The 21,965-nt window shown below is 40.9% G+C and overlaps 1 protein-coding gene across 1 annotated transcript in view; it reads left to right on the forward strand.

Moving 5' to 3' along the window:
• LOC309839306 (uncharacterized protein C1orf21) overlaps positions 1-21,965 on the forward strand; it is a 225,342-nt gene that overhangs the window by 137,198 nt on the left and 66,179 nt on the right. The window lies entirely within an intron of this gene.

Raw genomic sequence — 21,965 nt, forward strand, 5'->3', positions numbered from 1 at the left:
TATAGCAGCCGTCTTTGGGAACTGCCATCTGCTACAACCACCAGCCTGTTCAGATGTTTCCATGGGTAGGGACCACTTTTTGTGAAAAGCCTTGTGGGAAATCCCACTGACTTCAGAAACCTGGATTGTGTCCTTGGATCTACTTTCTATTTTAAAAGAAAAGCTGACAGAGACACATCTACCTCATGCTTGGGTCCTGAGCAAAACACCTCTATAAGTACCAGATACCCCAAAGGCTTAAATGTATCTAGTTACATCATTCCTAAGTCTTCTCAGATATAAGATGACATCTAAACAAGCCTAAGAAAAGCAATCTTCGGCATCAAACCTAGCCAGGCTACTTTCTAACTGGATGACCTTCCTCAGACCGCATGAGCCTTGGTCTCTCATCTGTAAAGTAGGAATAACGATTTCCCCAGGTTGATTTGAGGAATTAGGTGATTTTTGTAAAACACCTAGTATGCTGCAGCACACCGTTAAGCACTTAACGAAAGATAGCTGTTTTCCTCTTAACCTCTATCTTCCTGCTTTCTATGTGCTTCATATGCCCTCAAAACCAGCTCCTAGAGAGTTCCAGGCACTTCAGTGTTTACTGACTTAGGTTTTACTGTTTCTGTTGAACATCATCCATAGAATTTTTTCGTGAAGTTTTCTAATTAATTTCAATTTCAGGTCTTTGAACTTATTAGTATCAAAATCAACATTAATAATTTTTTACTTTCCTAAAAACGTTTCCCATGTGGTGGCTGATGTTGGATCATTGGGTTTAAAGTGGAAGATCTCCATTTTAGTCTTAATGACTAATTTTCAAGTTTAAATTAGCTCATGTTATTGGAATTTAAGAAAGGACAAATAAAGTGAATTTATAATGGGTGTTTAACTAGAATTTGTCATCACGCATAATGAGGAAAAACTGTGTAGCTCTAGGCAGCTCTCTTGTCTCAAGAGCCTGCTAATTAGCTAAATGTTTGGCATATCTCAGTAACCCTAGTAGCCTGTATAATTAAAATTAGCTTTGAACACACAGTATCCCACATCTTGTTTTCCTTTTTGAAGGCATCTTCTTCAACTGGGAGCTTTCCAATAATAGTTCCTCAGCCCTGAACTGATCTCAGGATAAGGAGGGAACATGTCCACCAAATGAATCTTTTTGTTTTGTGTGTCTTTAAAGAAGGTTCAAGTGGGAAGCATTTTTTAGAGAAAAAAATAAATCCTTTATGGGGTTAGAGTTCGCAGTGATTTTCCAATCATTGAAGAGAGTACAGAAAGAGTCAACATAGATGGACAAGTAGTTTATCCTTTTTAGTTCATTTAATTTTTTCACAAAATTTTAGGAATATCAGGAAATTGAAGATTTTTTTTAAAGTCTGGCACTGGTATAATAGAGCATGCTACAGGTTGAACTGTCTTGTCAAGATTAAGGAAAGACAATGTCTCAACCCCATTCATTCAATCAGTCACTCGACAAATATTCCTTAGTCAGTTACATGACAGTTACTGTCCTTGGATTTGGAGATTATGAGGAATACCCACATTTCTGTCCTTGAGGAGCTTACTGTCTAGAAGGAGAAGGTAAGCCAGTGAACATGCAGTTTCCAAGCAGCAGGCTAACAGGCCTAATGAGTAAACACATGGTACCATGCACACTGAACCCAAACTTACTACATCTGGAAGTCTTCCTCCCAGAAGAAGACCTTCTTCTATCAAGAGACGTCCCTTTTATATTCTCATTTAGCTAAGCTACCTTCAGCATCAAAGCTCTGTGAAAAAGAGTATTGAGAAATATGGGCTCTTGATTCTCCATCCTTTGTACATAGCATATGGTGCTTTGATGTTACAGGTGATTCTTGGGAATATCCTCTGCGCCGGAAGTGTGTGTTAATTCAGCAAGTGGTTGTTCGGTCCTTGTCATGTTCTGGGAATTGTGCTGAGAGCCAGGAATACAATGTATACCAAATTGTATAAAACATGGTCTTTGCCTTTGTGAAAGTCATAATCTGTAAGAAACAAGCTGGTAAAGAAATGTAGAAACAATATGGTACGTGGTGACTTACAAGCATAAATTTCCAACTGAAAGAGCAGCAGATAAGGGAACAGTTAACTGTGCCTCTGGAGGTCCGGGAAGGTAGGAGCCTTGAGGGATGAATAGGAGTTTTGAGGAAGACCAGGTGAGGAAAAGTAGGAGCAGAGGCCAGGGGCTTAAAAGGTCTTGGTGTCAACTCAGAACTCTCTCAGATCTGGAGTGAGGTAGGTGTGGCAAGGTTCAGGGTCTGAAAGACTGTACACCATCATAACAAAAAGGAACGAACTGTCATGTAGTGACGAAGCCTCTGAACTCCCACAGACCCATGTTCAAATCTTTGCTCTCTCGCTCACGAGCATGTTACGTAACCTCTCTGAGCCTGAATATCCTGAGGACACACTTATAGTACCTACCTAAGGGGCTGTTGTAAGGGTTATAGAAGACAATGCAAGGAAAGCACTTAGCACAACACATTGCACATTAGCAGACACTCAGTCAATGTTAGCAGTTGCTTTTACTGCTGGATTTGATCCCCTGGACATCGGAAAGCTAGTGAAAGTTATTGTTCTCTTGCTATTGTCACTGTGGATTACTGAACCTCTTTTTGCTTCATCTTAAAATGTTGTTTTGATGATTTTAAAAGGTAATATTTGTAAAGTGCTTAGAACAGTGCCAGGATCATAGTAAGTGCTATGTAAGTGTTTATTACATAATTTAAGCTGCTAAGGGATAGAAATATGGTTTTCTGATTTTATACGTGAGTAAGCTAATTTCAGGGAAGTTAAACTTCTTGCCTAAGGTAGTACAGCTAATAAAGTGCGGAACCTGTGTTTCATTTCATATTATAGCAATTGCATCTTAAAATTTGATTTAAAAAGATGTAAAGTCTGACCATCACAACACGTTTTTAAATTTTGTGAATTCTTGTCAGGTGCTTTCTGTCTTCACTCAGGTACAAGTAATAGTTGTTTTACAGAGCGGGAGTCATAGCCAGCGTGTAACTTTGCATTCCAGTTTTTTCTTAGCATCATATCATTTTCCATTTTCCTTTATAGTCATTGTGTTAAATTTTAATGGATGTGTAAAAGTACTTCAAATTGATTTTCCTTAGCTTTTATCCTGCTGTTGGGTATTAGTTTATTAGTCTAGTCTATTTCCATTATCATATAGTACCTGATGCCACTGTAAGCGTATCCCTAAATACAGCCATTTTCTTCTGTTGATTTATTTCCTTACATAAGTTTCCAGGGGTGGGATCATTGGGTTGACCATTATGAATAGTTTTATTGTTTTTGACATACATAACCTGGTGCCTTCCACCAGCAGTGAATGGAGACTGCCAATTTCAACACCGAGATAAAGGGACAGAATTGATGACCTCTCTAGCAATGAGTGTTTTATTTTTTAAAACTCTTGCTAATTTAGTTAAGAATAAAAATGATACCCCAAGGCCAGTTTATTCTTTTGCATGTTTTGATTATTTTTATTTTTTGAAATGGGTTGTCACCTAATTTGTAATGCCCTCTTTTATGCCATCTTCTCTTACCCTCTTTTTCAATGTCTAATTACTTTTTCAAGCCTCCATATATGTACCTCTTTTATCTATTTCTGATTGACTAACCCAATTTTCTGCAGCACTGATTTTAATATTTATGCAATGATGATCTTATTGCTTCTGTCATGGAGTGAGTGCATCCTGCCGTTCCTGTTTCTTTATAGGGATGTTTCTTTTTCTTTCCCTGAGAATGAATAACAGCTGTTCCCTGAAAATTTCTCGCGTGGTGTGCAAGACTTATTTCAGGGGGTTGATAATTGCTTCTAAGACTTTTCTTGTTTTTCATTTTTTTTCTGGGTACATAGCTTTCTCATTAGGGCCAGATTTTTTTTTTCTGTTTTCTTATACTTCCTCTTCAATTTTTGGAGTGTTTACTATAAGGAAGCTAATTTTAAATTTCATTTCTACCTGTTCGGAGGTTGGGATCAGGTCTGTCAGAGGTGCTCTTTTGTTCTCCATTATCCCATTTGCTATTCAATAAGCAGCGTTGCAATTCTAGTTGAGCCTGTAGACCAGACCATTTGAAGGGTCTCTTTTCATCTTGTTCCGGCATGTGGTTGTTGCCAATATGTATCTCCTGAAACAGGCCGATGGAGCATTTTTAAAATGTGCCGTTAGTGTGGTAGATTAAAAATAAAAATTTTCTTCTGAAGTTTTTCAGTTCTTACTACTCCTTGTATTTAGCTGTATATATTTGATTTATTTATGTACTCAGTTAACTTTTCAGAAAATTTCCTGTAGGTGTTTTTACTTTTTAAAATTTATACCAGGAAATCTTTTCCTTCCCATTCTGATTTTTCGCAAAAGACAAGAATTGGGCATCAGATAATGATACAGTCGAGAGTGTGTGTGGCATAGTAGCATTGGTTTGGAGCCAGAGGAAAATGGATGTGGACCCTGATCACACTTAACTACCCGTGTGACCTTGGCAATTTAAAAAATATTTCTGAACCTCAGGTTTTTTCAACTGTAAAACAGTAAAAAATCATACCCACCTTACAAGATTGTTATGAAAATTAAATATGGAAAGCACCTAACAGGTTGCCTGGCACAGGGCAGGTTTCTAATAAATGATTGTTGCTCTTTTTAGTAGTATCATGACGTTTAAAGTGGCGAGAAAGCAGTCAGTGCTATGATGATGTAGATGCGACTCGAAGGGTAGGAAAGCTATGACTCCACATTCACAGTTAAAGGGTAGAGGTTGTTCTTATAGAGAAAATTAAGCAAACCAACAAAAACCCCATTGGACCAAGAGTCATAAAAAGGAAGTTCTGCCAGTATCTCTCCCTCTGTGTTCTTGGTGAAGTGACTTCACTTTTGGGGCTGTGTCTTCATGCATAAAATGAAGGGGTCCTGCAACCATGATAGCTCCGGACTCTCAACTCTGTCCAAATTCGCTATGCTTCTTACCACTCTCCTAGGTATGAAAGTCGCCTTTTGTTTTTGCTTTTTACTGCATATCTGATCATGTTAGTGTTTAACGCCCTTCCTCCAATGGCTTTGTGTTGCTCTCAGGTTCTGACCTGAGGAGGGGTTGACCCCCCGCTGCCTCTCTGGGTTCCTCCCCACCATACACACTTTGGCCAAACTCCTTCCCACCCGGAGCCTGCAGTCCTGCAGTTCCCACCCCTGATTGCTTTCTCTCCCACTTATCCTGACCAGCTCCACCTACCCTTGTCTCAGCCCTGAGGTCCTTGCCTCAGGAAAGCATCCTCTTACTCCTCCACCATCTTTCCTTCCTCCCCACAGATTTCACTGTACCGCTTGGAACCCCGTACAGCTCTTTTGTAATGCTTACCACAATGGTAATTAAAGTTGCTTGCGTAATATTTGCTGTAGGCCACCTCTGGTTGTTAATGGCTGTTTCCCCAGTACCTCACTTACTGCCTAGCATGTTATAAGTGCTAAATAAATATTGGTAGGATGAATGAATGGATAAACGAATAAACGTAATCTTTAACATAATGCTAAAAGAGGCAAAGTCTTTGATTTTTAATACTTCCTGTAGATCCAAGACTTAGCCAGGTTGGGTGCGAGGGAAGAACGAATGCTTCATAAACAATTTTAAAAATAAATTGGTTAAGAATCCGCCTGCCAGTGCAGGGGACACGGGTTCGAGCCCTGCTCCGATAAGATCCCACATGCCACGGAGCAACTAAGCCCGTGCGCCACAACTACTGAGCCTGCTCTGTAGAGCCTGCGAGCCACAACTACTGAAGCCCGCGTTCCTAGAGCCCGTCCTCCTCAACAAGAGAAGCCACCACAATGAGAAGCCCATGCACCACAACGAAGAGCAGTGCCTGCTTGCCACAACTAGAGAAAGCCCGCATGCAGCAACGAAGACCCAATGCAGCCAAAAATAAATTAATTAATTTTAGAAAAATGTGCTAACGTGATATTTGGAGCTGTTGGTTCTTTCACATTAGAAAAATGCAAAATTAATTTCTATTTCAGTCCTCAGTTCCAGTAAGAAGTGACCAGCTCTGCTATACCCTTTCAAATTGCGAAGTGAGGGGTGCTTGGTCGTGGTTCATCGTGGAGCCTTTTCTTCTGTATTTGGTGCATGTCTTGGCCTTGGAGGTGCATCTGTTCCTTTGCTGTATCCAGACCTTCCCTCAGACCATGACACCCAGACCCATGGGGACTGAATCAGTTATAGAGTGAGTACACCTGAGAATAGGTGAGATCTGTCTGGGGGAGAACCTGCCAGAGCAGTCCTGATCTCCATATTTTCTTTGAATCCCTAATACCTGCTACCTTGCCTGGTCCACAGTAACCACTCTGAAGAGGATTGTTGAGTGAAAGGTACTTGTTTCCTTTTCTTTCCCGTCTGTGGATAATGATGCCTTTCATTTACATCTCATTCTATAGTTTATAGAGTGCTTTCACGGCCACCAGCTCATTGGAAGCTTGCATGCCGTGAGGAAAGTACGGCAGGTATTTTCATCTCCATTCTAAACTGATTTTAAAAAGGAAAAGAAAATATCAGAGGAGTATTCCTTGCCAACTGTTGCCTGAGAGTTACTTTGTGTTTTTTTTAGAATGAGGTGGGATTTATATTTTAATTTTATAACTGTAAACTGCCTAGAGTTAAGGGGCTGAAACTCAAAAACTCTCTGCCTTCTAATTCCTAGGGTAAAGACATCCATTGCCTCTCATGCATCTTTTCTGCTCCATAAATTTTTTGCTTCTTTCTCTCAACATAAAAGATGGGATAAAGAGACACTATTATAAATTATGATTTCTTTTACACATTTAGGGTTTTTTTTCATTTTAATGATTTAGACTCTATAGTTCAGGAACTTTTCTGTTCCTTTTATTGCCAAGTATCTATTGATTCAGCAAGCATATATTGAACATCTTCTATGTGCCAAGAACTGTACCAGATGTTTGGAGTAAAATTAGGATATGATTCCTCTCTTTGAGTTGCTCACAACTTAGCAGGGGGTGCAGATACATAAATAATTAAAATACAGGTAAACCAGTGATATTGTAGAGGTAGGAAAAACTAGGAGAGAGGCCAAGCAAAAAGATAACTTCTCAGAGAAAAAAATGGGTGGGGGGGCAGAGGGGATCACCCCAGGCAGAAAGTACAGAAGGATGGGTCCCTGATGTGGAGAATAGTCCAAGGTAGTTGTAGCAAAGAGGAGCAATGGGGGACGATAGGGCTTGAGAGGCAGGATGGGTAGACTTGAAGGTCTTATGATGGTAAAGCTCAGGCATTCTCTAGGTAACAGGGAGCACTTGATATTTTTTAAAGCAGGTATGTGACATCAGATTTTTAAAAAATAACTGATATTAACGTGTTCCCTTCTAGCAATTCTGAGTTCCAAATTAGAGATTTTGAGAGCAAGAAGTGAAGTGAAGCAAAAAGCAATGATTTGTTGTGGGAAAGTGAACCCCACTTACACTAGCTGTCATTTCTGCTAGCAGCGAAAATGACTCAGGACAGCTGTGTGGGAGATCAGAAAGAGGAGTGGATAAAATCGAACCATATGGCTTTGGCTGGTCCCCTGAGGTCTTAGTTGTGATGTTAGGACTCACTATCAGCCATCCAAACACAAGGACAACTAAGTAGAACCTAAAAGAAACTCCAAAAGTATATTCCTAAAAGTATATTCCTAAAAGTATATTCCAAAGGAGAAAAAGAATCCTCATTTTCCATAAACTATCCAAAGCTTAAACCAACAAGATCAGATGATTTTGCTCTTTGAAACAGTTCCCAGTCATTTCGCAACTCTTTACAGCATCAGATGCTCAAACCACGTCAAACAGCATAATTCCTGTTGAGTGGCACTTTAAAACAGCAAATGAGATGTCAAAGAAATGGTGAATTGAGAACCATTTTTTTCCTCCTTTCTTATGAAAAAGTTAACTGAAAGCAACTGTGGTTCAATGGGTGGACTTCAGTTTAGGTAATTAAGTTTGTGGTTTCTTGTATGTGTACTAAAAGCTGGGTGCTTACACGATCAAAGCCAAATTCAAATTCCATCTGAAGCCTTACTATCCCTTCTCGGAAGGAAGGACAAATACAATACAACCCACTGATTGTGTTCCGGTAGACTTTGGGAAATGTATTTCGAGAATATTTTCCAAGAGTTTGACTGCTTCCTCAATCTTCAGAATTTCCCATTAGCTTTGAACCCTGGCAATCTACATTGAATTAAATAATTTCTATTAATAGGACATGTTGATTATCCTAGGAAACTTGAAGTGATGTAGTTATTAGCATTAAGTTCTATTGTTCCCTCTGCTGGATATGACATTAAATCATTAGAAAAGAAATTGTAAGAAATTTTACTCTCATGGCCATTAACATGAGAGATGAGACATTTTCCATCATTTTAATGTACAGTCTACAGAGGGGATAGCTGTATGTCCATGGACACGTCTTTTAATCTCTCTGGCCTCAGTTTCTTCATCAGAAAACAGGAGATTTGAACCAGCTGACATGGAAATAGTTGGCACTTTATTATAAACATGTATTTCTCTTACATATAGTCCTTGCATACACACTCCAGGGCTGTCACGGAAGCTTCATAGTTTCAGAGACTCAGAGTCCTTCTCTCCTGTTGCTGCGCTATGTTCTACACACAGCTTCCCATTAGCTTTTTAACCCTGGTGGTTAAAAATGCTGCCCTAGCGCCTGCCATCATGTCCACATACCAGCCAATGAGAAGAGAGAAAGGGCCAAGGGGAAGACGCATCCATTCCTTCAAAGGCGTGATCTAAAAGGCGTGATCTAGCTTCCACTCAGCCAGCTAGTCATGTGGTCACAGCTAGCTGTGAGAGGTGTGAGGTGCTGTCCTATCACGTAGTTGTCATCTATACCTCTCCATATGGGAGGAGGGGGGCAGATGTCTGAGGACAACTAACGGTCTCCTGGCACGACATTTGAGGTCCTTTCCATTTTTAAAATAAAATGATAACAATGATAACAAGTGATAACAAGTGATAACAAGTGCAAGTCCCAGGTCTAATTTCTCATCTGCCTGTGAAAAAAATTCAGACCATGTCTGTTTCCTGCAAGTACCTGTTTGAAAGTGCTGGTAACAGGGGAGGCAGGCGGAGAAAAGCCCAGCAGAGGGTGACATTGTAAAGCCCGTGGAGAGTAGCCCGATGGAGCACATTCTCTGTGTGAAAAAAACTGATTACTTGAAAACAAAGAAACGTATTTGTTCCTCTCTATACTTCCCTTATCACTCAACAAGAAACAAATTAACTGAGACCTTAATTTCTTCGTACTACTTTCATATCCAAGTTTTGTTTCCAGTTAGAAGGGAGAATCAAGTTAGTTTCTGTTGGATACAAATTACTGATTTCCTCCTTTGCCCAGCCCAGGATATGGCTGGATAGAGCAAGGGGGCATTGTAAAGGTAGACGTGTTATGGCTGATGTTTGAATTAGCTACAGCTGCATGTTTAACCTTTAAAGGTAAAAGGATCCTGCAGAACTCCTTTTAACATTGTGTATGTTTACCACTGGGGATGTTCGCTAAATCTCCTCCTTCTGAGTCCATGGGGCACCTCTTTGCCCATGGGACCATGTGACTTGCTTTTCCTAAGGGAATATGAGTTGGAGATGATACGTGTCACATTTAAGGGAAAACCTTAAGAGCCAGTGTAGAATTCTACATATTCTATTCTGCCTGCCATGGCGACCGACAAAGTTCTTGCTTACTGGTCACTTTGCCTCTGCATCCCTGAGTGAGGACATGACATGGTGACATGGAACAGCTCCCCTGCTGACCTGTGAAGGGCATGTAGCATGAATAGAAAGTAACCTTGTTTATAAGCCACTGAGTTTGGGGGATGTTTGTTACCACAGCATAACCCCCTGGCTGATACAAATAGAAACTAAAAAATGCCCCCACCTCTGATGGGGGTGGGGGACAGTTACTACTCTATTCATGAAAGTGAAATCATTAAACAAAAACCCATTATTGTTAATAAGTGCCCAAAAAATCCAGTGTATAATGCACACATCTTTTTGTCCCTTCTAAAAGCTTTTACCCAAATACTAATAACTAGTGCTCAAATTATTAAGTCAATTTAGTTGTCTTTTCGTAGTAGTTAGTGACAATATTTTAAGTAAATGCCAATTCCTAAACTCTCATCTTAACAATTTTTAGGGTATATGATATACCAAGGTTTTAAAAGAAATTGACAGACATAGTATATATATCCTTGAGTCTGGCAGTTTTCAGTATTTTGAGTTATAGAGACTTGTAATCTAGTTTTGGAAAAAAGCTTTTTATGCTATAAAGTTCTGTTTGTAGTTCTGAGGCCCTGTACCTTGGAGCAGAAATGGTGACTTTTTGATTTGTAACCTGTGAATGGTAGTGCCATGAACAACATAAATGCCATCATACCAGTTTTTCCCCCAAATATTTAGCATTTTTTAACCATTTAAAACAAGTATCAAAGTATACTTGTAAATTTTCAGATAACTTTAAAAAAATTATTTTATTTGAAAGCCAACTCCAAAAACAAATAATAATAGCTAACATTCATTGCATGTTTACTATCCACCAGGTATTCTAAGTGATTCCACAAATTATCTCTTTAAATCTTCATAACAGTCCTCTTATACGTAAGAAAATTGAGGCACAGAAAAACTAAGAAATTTACTGAAGCCCATGTAGTTGCCAGTGAAGGAATTGGTTTGAACCCATGTCATTTGGCCCCCGAGCCTCCATTTATATCCACAGTGCCTCCTCTGGGGGCGGGAGTGTTGGGAATCCCCAAAGTCCTCCTGTCTATTGTTGATTTTGCCCAACTGTGTAAGTAGCAGCGCAAATGAAATATTGATTACACTTCTTTCCTAATTTCCAATTACAACCAGTATGTGATCACCACCCCCCACCTCCCAGAAATACTAGTTTTATTTGTTTGGTTTTTGTTCATTTATTTTAAGTAAAGCTCTCTAAAGGACTAACTTACAGCATCATCCTAAGTGAATATGCTTCCATTGTTATTAGAATAAGCCTTGACCTGGTGATCTGCTGTGCATCTGGCCGGCCCTTCTCATCTCAGCAGGTAGAATCATGACTTCACTTCAGTAGGTCCTAGACTAGGACATTTACAGGTGGCCTATCTGGATCTCTTCAGGTGACAGAATAAGGATATAAATCTTGTGCTCAGACCCTAGCAAAAATGATAGGAAGAAAATATCAGATCCTTAAATATTTACTTAGGGATCTCATTGTGGTCCCCTGATGACGCTGCAGATCCAGAGAGCCTAAATTGCTCAGCGCGTTCTCCAGTTAAAACTTTAAAGGCAGGGCCCTGGATTCCTTCTTTTGCGTGATAAGCATAGCAGACTTGGCAGTCCAGCTGGGAAGTGCATGGTCTTGGTTGGCTTTTTGAGAAAGGTGTACCGAGGAGTGTGTCTCCGTTTAATGATCTGGAAACCAGCGGGTGTCACAGGCTGGTGTGCAGAGTTACTGAGTCAGAACTGGCTGAGCTTGAGTGGAAAGGTGACAGCATTCCACGTGGCTTCTGGCAAGTGTGGCGTGTCCACGTGGCCAGCCATCCTTTTACAATCTCTTGTGCAGTAATTGCTGAATTTGCTAAAGTTGAATATTCTGGGGGAAAAGGAATGAGGGTGATTAATCGCCTGAACTCTGCTCTTGTTTTTGGTTTCAGGCAAATTCCTCCTCCATACAGGGTGCAGTCATCTTTAGCTTGTCAGCACGTTATTGTCACAACATGTTGGGAGGCTCATCAGCTTAGCCACTTACAGCTAGGCAAGTGATGGAGTGAAAACCCCATCCCTTCTGCATGATTTCACCTGCAGATCTCACCAGACGTAGGGATCCTGCGGTATAGTACAGCACAAGGTGATTCATATAGTAATGCTAATAGCGAATACTGTGTGCCCGGCCCAGTTCTAGACACTTTACATGCCTTAACTCATTTCTTACTAATAACAACCTACAGAGAAGATTCTTTTACTGTCTCTACTTTACGGATAAAGGAATTTTAAGTACTTAGGGAACTTGCCTGGGGTCATGCAACCAGTAAAAGTTGGACCTGGATTCACACCCAGGCAGTTTGGCTCTAGTAGCTGAAATGACCCAATCACAGTTCACAGTAGTGTTCACTAGAGGATGGTAAAGTATAGGATCAATAGTGATGCAGAGGACGGAAGGAGGTATTTTAGCAGAACATGTTACTTGTTATCAGCAGAAGGTTATAGATTTACCGGACAAGCAGGTCAGAATTCTGAGCTGCTATTGGATGAGACAGTTTCATGTAGGAGAATCTTTTATCCCCTCTATATGCAGAGTTAGTGGAGTTTTGTGGGTATAATAACAGAGAGTTGTTGCATAACAGAGAGTTATGTATAAGCCCTAGCGAGCTTATGCATAGGTAGCTCATTAGAAAATCTCTACAGAGTACGTGTGTGGATCATGTAGCAATGACGAGACAGCACTGGTGGTCTTTGTGTTTGCCTGAGGATCCAGCAGACCTTTGGGGAGAAGGAGTAATGTCCACTGTAGTGGACCCTGAGGTCCTGCAGAGCTCAGAGACTGCCGGCCTCCACGGCCACAGCATCCTTAGGGAGGAAAGAAAGAGTTGCAGTTCCATGGCCTTATCCAAAACTCTCTTAGACTGTGAACAGGGAAGAATGCTTTAAGGATGATGCTACGGAGTATGACTGGAACATTCTCCCACCCAAACCATGGAGGACTGAGAGCATGGCATCCACCTTACTGTGGGAGCTGAAGATGAGGGCTGAGGCTCACTGAAAGAGCAAAGTCCCATTGGGCAGTGGCCCAGATGCACCACTGCTGGGGAGGGAGCCCTCCCTCACCTCAGGAAGGACAGACCTGAGTGCTGACAGAGGGGGTGGTGGATGGGGAGGAATGGCTGGAGCCGGACACAGGAGCCAACAGCCTTGGCAGGAGCACCTAGGCTGACCCGGGTCAGGGCCAGCTGGGGCAGGGGCTGCCCATTAGAGGTGACTCCGGAACAGGGCAGGGCAGCAAGGAGACCTTAGTGCCCTAATACCCGCCCCGGGTTTCCCTGCCGAAAACTGGGAGGAGTCCTGGGGGGGTCCCAGAGCCTCTCCTGAGAGGAGGCCATGTTTTTACTCACATCCTTGGGTTTTCCTTCCTCAGACCAGTGTAGCCTGGGAAGCAACAATGATAATCAAATTAGATTGTCACTTACTTGTCATGTACTAAGTGAGAAGTCAACTGGTTGGTTTAATAACCATTCAGGGCCTTCTGAGTTGCTCATTTATGTGTTTAAAGTGATCATTTGATATAATCTGTAACCAATTTGTCTTGGTTTTTGGCTCTAGACACCTGGATATTTTGGCTCTAGACATACTGTACCAGGGAAATTCTAGCTTTCTAGAATTTACCTGGTATAGTATGTCCACTGTATTGTTACAAGAAGTAGATTTTTTTTTTCTAAAAAAATTTTTTATGACTTCTGGAAGTAGAAACAGATAGATGTATTTAATAATTTGGTGAAATGTCATCAGGAATATCGTTTATTTTAAAAAATAACTAAATATGTATTTGTCTTCATTATTTTGAAACTCAAAGTTTGCTGGTGGTGGAAGACCTGTAGTGATTTCAAATGCTTTTCTCTAGTAAGGAGGATTATTTTTGCTATTCTCAAGCACCACTGACTTCTAGTCCTCTGTATAGTTTTTTGTAAAAGATAAGAGGTTTTTCCAGAACCATTTATTCTTCCCAGGAATTGAAGCCAAATAAGGAAGGAGTTAGTTGAGTTCATATTTGGTTTGAGACTATTATGATGTTTCCTTTAAATAGTTTTGGAAAATACAGATACATTTGATCCCCATCACTCACTCTATTTTTGTTTTTAAACTTCTGGTTCAGCAACATTAAAGGGAATTAATATTTGGATTTAGATCACTTCTGATTTAAGGCTGATAGCTTTAAGGTTCAAGGTCACACGTCTTGAAATCACTTAATGTTCTGTGCATTTTTGAGGAAGCAGTCAAAAGGAGATGTTGACTTCTACTGCCAGACTCAAACTTCAGTGGTTATTTCCTTTATAAAATTAATCATTTAATAGAAATTTGAATGATAAGATAGTGGCTTAGAGCTTGAGGCATGGTGGCTCGCTCTGTCATTTTGTAAGAAATCATTTAGAACTCTGCAATGCACCTTTTCCTTTTCATTTCTGATGATGCGTGGTATGTGTCCAAAAAAATTTTGAAATTCAGGAAACAAAGCAACCAGATGCCATTTTTCACCCATTAATCTAGCAAAATTGCTTTAGTTTGACCATATCTGGTGCTGCTGAGGTTTGAAGAAACCAACACTCTTGTGCTTTGTTGGCGGATTATAAATTGCTACTACTCTTTGATAGACAATTTGGCAATATCTTTCAGATTTTTGAATGCATATACCTTTTTTCTAAGTAGTCCACTGCTAGGACTTTACTGTATGTGGTGTATTAGTCATCTGTTACTGCATAACGAATTACCACAAATCTTAACAGCTTAAAACAACAAACATCTATTATCTCGCACAGTTTCTGAGTTCAGGAATTGGGGGCAGTTTAGCTGTGTGGTCCTGGTTCAAGGTCTCTCATGACGTTTCCATCAAACTGTTGGCAGGGGCTACAGTCACCCCAGGGCTCGCCTGGGGCTGGAGGGTTCTTCTCCAAGCTCACTCTCCTGGTTGTTGGAGGCCTGGGTTCCTCATCACATGGGCCTCCCTACAGGCTACCTGAGTGTCTTCCTACCATGGGTGCTGGCTTCCCCCAGAACAAATGAACCAAGAGAAACAGAGCGAGCATGTGAGAGAAGCCCAAGAGGGAAGGCACAGTCTTTTATAACCTAATCTTGGAAGTGACATACCATCATTTCTGCCGTAGACTCTGGGTCACATAGACCAACACTGGTACAGTGTGGGAGGGGGCGATGCAAGGTGCGAAAACCAGGAGGTAGAGATTCTCAGGGGCCCCCTTGGAGGCTGCCAACCACATGTGGCTACTTTAAAACAAACAAAAACTAGAACTGTATCACCAGCCTGAATGGTCGTCTCTATGTTACGTAAATTACAATATACATTATACTGTAGGATGTGTTGCAGGTGTTAAACAAAGGAAAAAGATCTCTGTGTAGCTATAAAAATCTTTAAAATATGCTATTAGGTAAATAAAGAATTCACGTAGAGGAAGCTTTATAGGATGATATATTTTATATGAATGTTTTAAAAGTATGTATGTGATCTGGTAGAGCATACTTTTTTTTCTAGAATGAGAAACTGTTACTGCTGATGGACCTTTCCTCTTTTTCCCTCTCCATTTTCCCAATGAGTAATTTTTTAAAATTTGGAATTGGGGTACGGACGTCTGCCCTAACACTGCTGTTGTCCTGCCCCTTTACCATCAGTGCCTCAGCCCTGCCCCACACTGATCTTGCTTTTCCAAGTCCCTGAGGGCTGCAGGAGTTGCTGGGCTGTGACTGTTCCTACACTGGCCCCGGCCGTTCATTTGCAGCCCGTTTTCCTGTGGCGCACGGACTGGGTGACACGTGGACACTTTCTGCCTCAGTGTCTTCAGCCAACTGGGCAAGAATTTTTGTTCGAACAAATTTTGCAAGTTCCAAGATGCCTGGTCTACCTGGAATCTCATGAATCATTGGGTTTTTGTCTCACGGAGGTTTCCTCCCAGCTGGCTATCCTGCCTTAAAACTCCTTTTCTTCGGAGGCAGGCTCTTGAGGCATGACTGGCCTGACTGCTTTCTTCTAGAAGCAGCATGTTTCTTTCTAGCCCTGGGGTGAAATGCTTCAATGAAAATTCTGCTTTCAGTTACGAACTCAGTGTTTTGGTCTGCCAGCTTCTGCTTCTTACTATCTTTCAAATCCTCATTTATTCAGTAAGAGTAAGTAAATTTGCTAGGTACTTCCATTGTGCCCAGAGTCTGCTTATTTCTTCCATTACAGCATCTCCATGGCTCTCCTTTTCATTAATTCATTCCACAAATATGCAGTTAGCCTCGAATCTATGCCAGGGCACTGTGTTAGGGACTGGAGAGAGAATCGTAAGCAAAAAGCCATGTCCCCTCCCCGAACCGACCTTACTGTTGAGTGGGAGTGACCGATACTACCGAATTAAGCATACAGATCGATGACTACAGACTGACGATAAGTGCTATGAATGAAAAGCCCAGTTGCATATGTCAAGTAGGCAGACTTGCAGAGCCAATGATAGGATATACAGTGTCTTTGTGCAAGTTAGAAAAAGCCATCCCCTCTCTGTGGACAAATTAAAAGGCAGCTCCTTCAGGTATATGCAAGCGTATAGGCACAGAGTTCGGCAACAGATGGAGCCTGTTTCTAGTTCACACAAAGGAATCATTTTTTCCAGGCGTGTGTAGCCCAGTACCAGGGCATGTGATTTGGCCAGTAGAGCAGCCTTCCCCTCGCCCACCTTTATCAGGAACCCTTATTTCGAACACAGTCTGCCCAACCAAAGGGGAGCTGGCTGATCTGGAGGATTGGGTAAGGCCTAAAGGCTAAGTTAACCAGACAAAGGGGAGGGGGGCGGAGTGATGAGGAAGACAATCCAGAGCCTTCCAGGCAGAGAAAACTGCACGCTAAGGCCCCCAAAGTACAAGAGAGCCTAGGATATTCCAGGAACAGAGACTAGAGAAGGAGAGTGAGCGGAAGGGTAGGTTGAGCCGAAGCCGGAGCAGCCAGAAAAGGCCACACCACGCAGGGCAGGGTCTTCCTGGACCAGTCAGGAGGCCCAAATTGAGGATGGCCCCAAATGCCAAGCTAGGAAATTTGGACTGGAGTACCATTCTTTTATTTGCAGAGGGTCTGAATTATTCTGCCTCCTTTTTGTCTTTAAGTATAATCCTTCTTTGCTTGTATCAATTTGTGTTTATGATCCTCCTTCCTTGCCAATTAAAGGCACATAAATGCTTCTTTCTCTCCCAAAGAACTGCAAATGGCATGCATGCTCAAGGCAGGTTCTTGGGCTTGCTGCTGGGCACATGGTTTCTGAGAACCCCAAGGAGGAAATGTAAGGAAATCACGAGGAAAGTCTGTGCCTTCCCCCATGACCAGCTCCCACACACACATACACACATGCACGCAACCACAGGAATGTTCTCTGCAACGTACCAAGTCGAGAAAATAAAGCCAAATGTGTTTGTCTGTTTTACTCTGGCAGCATTTCAGGTATTTAAATTTTTAGATAACATCTTAAATTAATTTAACTTGAATATGTTAAGTGAACATATCCTATCAGTTATGAGGAGAACAATCAAAATGAATATGCTGTTCTCTAGGAACTCGGTGTGGGTGAATATCAGACATTGTTTGACATTCACGACGACCATCTGAAATATTGACCTCGGGCATCAGAATATGCAGCTGCAAGGCAGGCGAATCAGGTGATTGGAAACAGATACCTGCCCCCTGCTGCCTCCTCTGGCACCCACTCCACTGACTGCTACCCCTCGTGACCACTGCTGGAGGTTGCTACAGCCCTATGAAGGCCATTACTCTCTGCTGGGCCTCACCTCCCTCCTCCTCCCCCCTCCTCCCTCCTCCTCCCCCCTCCTCCCCCTCCTCCACCCTCCTCCTCCCTCCTCCTCCTCCCCATCCTCCTCCCTCCTCCTCCTCCCCATCCTCCTCCCTCCTCCTCCCCCTCCTCCCCCATCCTCCCCCATCCTCCTCCCCCTCCCTCCTCCCTCCTTCCTCCCTCCTCTTCCATCCCCCTCCCTCCTCCTCCCTCCTCCCTCCCTCCTCCTCTTCCTCCCCCTCCCTCCTCCTCCCTCCTCCCTCCCTCCTCCTCTTCCTCCCCCTCCCTCCTCCTCCCTCCTCCTCCCTCCTCCCTCCTCCTCCAGGTACCCTAATAAGGTGTGCTTCCCAAAGACCTGCTGACACCTCCTGGTGGTGGTACCTCAGCTGCACACTGTGAAGGAGAGAGTCGGCAGGTACCAGACACTGGTCAGGCAGGACAGTAAAGGTGCCTTTTGGAAGTGTAGTAACTCACATCTCCCATCTCCAACACACACACACTCACACACACACACACATACACACACACACACACACACACACACACACACACACACACACCCATGTGCACGCACAAGCCCACACTAGTCGGGAAGGCGAGGCTGGTTACATTGGCTCTGAAAGAAGTGGGCCAGCAACCTATACTGCCTGACCCTGCTCAGTGTTCTGGTGGAGACGTTCATTTGTTTGACTCACCCTCATCACAGTTTCATTGTAGGTGTCTTCGTGCTGTATACATGGAATCTACGTTGAGTACTTAACTGGTTCCTAAGGGGTCTGTAGACAGAATTCAGGAAGTCTATGACATGATTGAGGGAAACAAATTAACATCTTTATTTTCACTAACCTCTGATGAAAATTTAGATTTCTGATTAGGACAAATAGGTAGGGTACCTTCCTTTGGAGAAGGAAATAAGGTGTCTAGGAAAACAACACAGTAATTATGAACGTAGGCAACAAACCAGTAGCACTACCTGTGACTTTTCAACAATAGAAATCAGATGTTTGCATAGTACTTTAAAGTTATTGTAGATATTATTATTTGTTAAAGTCGTTGAAATATTAATACTCATCACTGCTTCAAAATTACCATAGTTATCAGATCCTATAGTGTATCTTCTTATTTAATACATTAATAAAGAATATATATTGCTATATCACATATTTTTTTCCTAAAAATATTTTGATAACTCTATTTTGTTATAATTTTTGTCCTTTATAACCCCATGTGTTTATTTTAGGAATCTCAGAACACAATTCCAAGAAAAGGTACATTGGCTTTACCAGACTGCCAGAGGGGTCCATGGCACAAAAAGGTTCTGAACCCCATGTGGTGGAAAGCACTTGAGCTCCAGGCTTAAATCCTGCTCAGTCCCCTAGCTGTGTAACCTTAGAATAGTAACTTCTGAGCCTCAGTTTCATTATCTGCAAAATGGTTTAATAATAGTGATGATGTAGGTAAAGTAGGTAAAAATCTCAGTTAAGGAAAGGACTTATTCTTTTCCCTCTAGTTATATACTAAAAAGTGTGAGGCCTTGTTTAGAGTACTCTGCTTTTAAATTGATAAAGTAGAATCACTAAGAAATCACTTAAAATCCTCAAATCTGTTTTCTTTGCCTTTTGTTTTCTCTCTTAACAGCAGTGTTTTAAAATATAATAAACCTGTATTTAAACATATGTATTAAATATATAAAGTCAGGGAAAGTATCATATATACTAACATTTATACCATTTTAGTTGTTGCATTTTAAAATATTTTAGTCTCTCTTTTTCTGTTAAGGAAATAACATTGGATTCCCTACCCATTCTCTGCATGTAAGATAGTATCTTTGTCGGCCTTTTTGTTTGATTGCTTCTGTGATGTGTAGAAATTCAGGTGTGGAGCAGCAGGGATGGTACTGCCAACTAGGCAGTTCTGGGACGTTCCTGGCAGGTGTTTTTTCCCTAGTCCATCACTTTTCTTTCTAATGAAAAATTTATCAGTAAAGTCCCAAAATTATTCTGTTTTATGTATTCATATAGTGCTAATTTTAGATAAGTATATACGTCACCAAAAAATCTAATTATATATAGAAAGTGCCTTTAGAATGATAGTTAAAAAGCAAAATGTAGTAGTTGCTTGGAGATGTTAATGGTTATTTTTCCTTAATGTACCAGTAACTATTGTATGTTGTTGTATAAAAACAAATGGTATAAATAGATGTTTAAGTATCAAAAAGATTTAAATATCAAGGAAAGCATTTTGTGCTAGATCAGATTGCAAGGCATGTTAACGTCTGTTTTTAAAAACCTTTTGAAAGGAAAGTACATTAATTTGTTTTAATTTTGTCGACTACCCAATTTTCTTCACCCAACTTTTTAAAAAGAGGCAAATTGTAATGCTGCCCACAGCACGTTTGCTACCTAAATCTCTCTTAGCTACCTTCTGGATTTAATCTGCAGGACCGATGAGCAGAATTTGTGGCAGTAAACCTGGCCGTCCAGAAGTCAAGTTTCTTCTAGTTTTGTGAAGATGGACTTATTGGACTTGGTTAAACCATAACTGGCTGTTGAGAGCTTGAGATAGTCTAGTCTAGTCAGTGACATGACGAAAGACCAGGACATGTATTTTTTAATGGATTTTTTCAGCTCTATTGACGTATATTTGATGTGTCTATACTTAGGTATACAAGGTGATTTAATATATGTATCCATTGTGAAATACCACAGTCAAGTTAATTAATACATCCATCACCTCACAGTTACTTTTTTTTTTGTAGTGAGAACACTTAAGAACTACTCTCTTAGCAAATTTCGAGTATACAATACTCTATTGTATAGTAGTATTCACTATAGTCGCCATGCTGAACAGTAGATCCCCAGAACTTGTTCATCTTCTGAGAGTTTGTCCCCTTGACCAACATCTCCCCATTACCGCCACCCCACAGCCCTCCACAAAAGATATATTCTGATAACCCAAATAATTCTGGACAGGGTGGCTATGAAAAATTTTAAAAGAGCAACGAAAAGGAACTTGGTATCTCAAATATCAAAATACATAGTAAATCTGCAATAATTAAAACAATGTACTGCAGGCATAAGAATCAATGCAACAGAATAAATAGCCCTGAAATACACAGAAAGACACACACACACGCACACACACACACAAAGTTGGTGATCACTTGGAACACAGCAAACCAGTAGGGGAAGAAATGGATTATTCAGCAAACCACATACCAAAATACACTCCAGAGAAATAGAGAATTATGTGGGGTTTAAAAAAAATTTTTTTTTAATCTAGGAGAAAAAAATAGGTGACTATTTAACCAATACTGGGATGGGAACATATTTTGAAATGTAAGAGCAGTGGAAGAAACCACAAGTGAAAGAATTACTTTATTTCACCATGTTTCATTAAAGATATAATAGTTATGAGAGTGAGGGACTAAACCAAGAATACCACAAGTAAATGGAGGGTTTACTAGAAAGGGATCTTGGATTAATCCACAGGGAAGGACAGTGATTGGGCTGGGCCTTCCCAAGGCTAAGACAGAGAAGCTACTCTAGAAGGACCAGGGATCTGAGCACTGGACCCAGGCTCAGTTACACAACCAATGTCTGCTGCTTTCTGGCTAGCTGTTCCACCCTGGACCAGCTATTCCAACCAAGGTCAGCAGGAGGGAGGACCCACTGCCTTCTCTGGACAGGAGCAAGTTCTCTGAGAAGAGAATGTGAGTTGGACAGAAAAGGGCTCAGAGCAGGGCAGGGATGATGCATGCCTAATATATGCAAATTTGAAACTCCTTAGAACAAAAAATACAGCAAACGTTTAAAAGATAAATACCACCCAGTAAAAAAAAAAAAAATGCAACAAATATTACCCCCCAAAATATTAATATCTTTAACATAGAAAGGGGTTTTGTCAGATAATAAGGATATCCTGAACAATCCAGTTTTTCAAATGGGCAGAGGACATGAATAGACAGTTTGCAAAAAAAAAAAAGAGAAGAAAAGAAAATAGTGTAGTATACATGGAAAAAGAAGATTAACCTTATTAGTAGCAAAAAAAAAAAGGGGAGCAGATTTAAGAAAACAATAAGATACATTTTTGGCTCTAGGAAATTGACATTGTTTATGCCTTTTTTTTTTGGTGTTTTTAAAATCATGCTGTCAATTCTGGCAAGGGTAGAGTGGGCTAGACACTCATATCCTGCTGAGAGTGTAAATTGTTACAGCCTTTCTGGATGAAAATATTTTAAGCCATGAAAATAGGTGCTCATGTTCAAATTGATCAAATAATTCTTCGAAGAAAAAGGCTGTCAAAGATATGTATAAAGATAGCTATTGTAGCATTATGTGTAATGGTAGAAATCTGGAAA

This window comes from Grampus griseus (assembly GCF_964374135.1).
Source record: "Grampus griseus genome assembly, chromosome: 1".
NCBI classification, from domain to species: domain Eukaryota; kingdom Metazoa; phylum Chordata; class Mammalia; order Artiodactyla; family Delphinidae; genus Grampus; species Grampus griseus.